The sequence below is a fragment of the Tenrec ecaudatus genome, chromosome 2 (assembly GCF_050624435.1).
Source record: "Tenrec ecaudatus isolate mTenEca1 chromosome 2, mTenEca1.hap1, whole genome shotgun sequence".
In the NCBI taxonomy this organism is placed as follows: Eukaryota; Metazoa; Chordata; class Mammalia; order Afrosoricida; family Tenrecidae; genus Tenrec; species Tenrec ecaudatus.
In genome coordinates this window covers 289,456,797-289,460,451 of record NC_134531.1, presented here as the reverse complement: position 1 = coordinate 289,460,451, position 3,655 = coordinate 289,456,797, and positions in this window count along the sequence as shown.

The following is a 3,655-nucleotide window of genomic DNA, read 5'->3' as shown; positions in this document are numbered from 1 at the left end:
CAAGGAGAGTCGAGATACCAGGAGGATTAGGGGAGGGTGGGGGGCAAAGAGGGAATCAATCACAAGGATCAACCTAGAACCCCCCCCCAGGGGTATGAAAAATGGAAAAGTGTGTGAGGGGTGATGGAAGATGATGTAAGATATGAGAAACACTCTATAACTTATCAAGTGTTCATGAGAGAGGGTGAGGCGGGGAGGGAGGGCATAGAACTGGGAGCTGATATCGGGGGTTCAAGTGGGAAGAGAATGCTTTGAAATGATAGGGATGTATGTGCAAATGTGAATGACACACTGGAGGAATCTAAGGATTGTGAGAAGAGATGTAAGAACACCCAAAATAGTATTGTAAAAAATAAAAATAGAGTAAAATAAGTTATCTTTACCAAGTGGTGAAGAAAGCTGATGGTGCCTGGCTATCAAAAGATATAGCATCTGGGGTCTTAAAAGCTTGAAGATAAACAGGTGGCCTTCGATCCCAGAAACAACAAAGCCCACATTGAAGAAACACATCAGTCTACCCAGTCAGTATCGCTGAAGACAAAGCTGGCACTTAAGCAGCTGCGGTGAAGAAAGCTGATGATGCCTGGTGGTCAAAAGATAGAGAATCTGGGGTCCTATAGTTTCGAGGATAAACAAGGGGCCATCTAACTGAGAAACAACAATGCCCACATGGAAGAAGCACATCAGCCTATGACATCACAGGGCATCAAAGGGATCAGGTATCAGACATCAAAGACCAAAAAATAAAAATCATAGCATTGTGAATGAGGGATAGTGTGGAGTGGGGACCCAGGGCCCATTTGTGAGAAATTGGACATCCCCTTGCAGAAGGGCTGTGGGGAGGAGAGGAGCCAGTCAGGATGCAGTGTAGCAATGATAAAACACGCGACTTTCCTCTAGTTTTTGAATGCTTCCTCCACCCCATCGATCATGATTCCATTTCTATATTACACATCTGGATGGACCGGAGGATGCACACTTATACAGACAGGAACTGGAAACACAGGGAATCCAAGAAAGATGAACCCCTCAAGACAAGTGTTGTAAGTGGCGATACTGGGAGGTCGGGGGAAAGGTGAGGGAGAAAAGGGGAAGAGATTACAAGGGCTACATAGAACCTCCTCCCTGGGGGAGAGACAGTTGGGAAGTGGGTGAAGGGAGTCGTTGGATGGTGTAAGATATGACAAAATAATAACAATAGTAATCTATAAATTATCAAGGGTTCATGGGGGGGCAACATGGAGGGAGAGAAAATAAAGAAAAAGTTAATTTTACTCATCTACTTATGGCATACTCATATAACACCATTAGAGGGAGCGTTTGAGCTATGTAAACCATTCTTCGTTTTCCCTAGGATAACCAAGATGCAGCATCCAACAGAAGAGCAGGCACTGCAGCGTGAGACCATCCACGAGTACACCAAAAGGAGACCTGGTGGCAGAGGGGTAAAAGAGCTCAGCTGCTAACCAGAGGGTCAGCAGTTCCAATCCACCGTGAAGAGGTGACAGTCTCCTCTGTCACTTCTCCTGGAGGAGCAGTCCTCTGCCCTATAAGGTTCCTGTGAAACAGAATACACTGTTGGGCATTGGTTTATTTCAAATGTGAATGGTAATTAACCTTCTACCTCAAATTATGCATTTGGTAGCAGCAACAAAGATTTTAGAAATAAGTGAATGAAAAGAATTTGTTCAACTATAAACTCCATTTCCTGAGTTTAAATAATATTATATAATATTCATGTTTTTGTTCACCCGATGGATCCCATTACTACAAACAACAAGTAAATGGCTGCTTCACTTTATATATTTTTCTGATCAATAAGAAAATTATGTATGTCTTCGTATCTGTTTATTCATTCTGATTTTTGTTACCTGATGGTCTCATTTACACGTACTCATGTGTTTTCTGGTATATGTTTGTATTTGCTAAATTCAATACAATCATTTTTTTGTATTCTATGTATTGTGGTAGTGGTCTATTAAAGGCTTCTTCAAAGGGGTGATTATATTCTTGCCATGGAACATAAAATATTATCTTTAGCTTCGAAGAGGTCTGTTTTAACAGACTCTGGGGGACTCTGGGTTCACCCCTGACCACTAAAGGAAAGTACCAAGAATAATCATGCGTACATCAGATTCTAAACCAGGAAAGCTACGAAGGGAGCTATGAGACACAGCCAGATTGATGACAGGGGTGTTTTCTTTTGTTTTGTTTGGGGGGTACGTGGTGGGCAGAGGTTGGCAAGTATCTCAGGTTGACATCTGCCCTGTTTGATACACTGGCTCATTCGCAAGAAGCTACATTTTAAAAAAGGAAAAGAAAGAAAGAAAATTAAATAAATAATAAAGTAAAGCCAATATTTTACAAAAGAAAAATAATGTGCATATCAAAATATATCTCAAGGGAATATTTGATGCAAGAAGACAATGGATGAATATTTTTAAAACACTGAATTAAATAAACTTGGAAGTGCACTTAGGTTTTTATCAAATTACTGCCTCAATCTCTCTATCGACCTATCTATATCTATCTACCTATCAAGTGTTATCAATATAGGGGAGGTCTGTCCATGTGACACATGTGATTTGAATAACCACAGAGGGAACATATCCATGTAACCAGAACCATTACCCCGGGCCAGTCTTCGCTTCACAACCACACTGTTGTAATGCGTAATAACTGTCCCACAATCTTACATAGCTTAGACCTTGTTTAAAATAGGCATGTCATCACAGAGCACGTCCTCATACGTGTCTAATTTCTTTCATTGACGAGGAGAATGAAGCATGTCTTCATCTTATTTCATGTAGTGCAGTTCATCCAACTCTCTGCCTCTGCATAGGTCTACGTCCTGGGGAGAAGGTGCCTTTGGAGGGGATAGCGGCGGGCAGGGGGCCTACAGGGCGATGGGGGCACATACTTTCCCTGGGTGTCGGTGGAAGTCTTGCGGGTAAGTAGGAAAGTACTGGGAGCTGAGGGGAAGGCGAGTTCACAGTTTGGGCCAGAACTTCCATTGTCACAGACTAGATCGTTTCCAGGCCACAGAAAGCAGCTGGAGGGAAATGGTGCTCAGACCTCAAGACCAAGGTCAGAGATAACACCAGTGATCACCACAGGAGCCCCAGCCCAGTATGTGTGCTTGCACGTGGCATGGACTTTTAGTGTCTCACACTCGTATCATTTATCAGTCTTACGAGATGGAATCTGCTTGACGGTAGGGTTTTTTGTTGTCGTAGGTGGTGCTGTTTTTCCAACAGATTCGGAGTTTGGTGCTATAATTGCTTTGTTTCCCTTTCTCTGTCTGAATCATGAGGGAAGTCTTTTACGTGGCCATGGCCACGTAGCTTCCTCAGGGAGGAAGGAGACCTAAGAGCCTGCACACAGACTTGTTCCACTGAGAGCTCAGAAACCCAGCCACTGGATGCCAATGGGATTCGCATAGAACCCTCTCAGACTAACTTCCCCATGGCTTAAATGTGTGACCTATTATTTTCCTACACTGTAGTTTCCATGTCTAAAACGAAGTGAGGACAACCATTGTGGTTCTCACCTATCTAACACAGAAGGAAATAAAATAAAGGTCTTAAGAAGGCAAAACCGTGGGTGGAGATCAAACAATCCAGAGCCTCCTTGTATTTTAGTCTCAGGAAGCCAG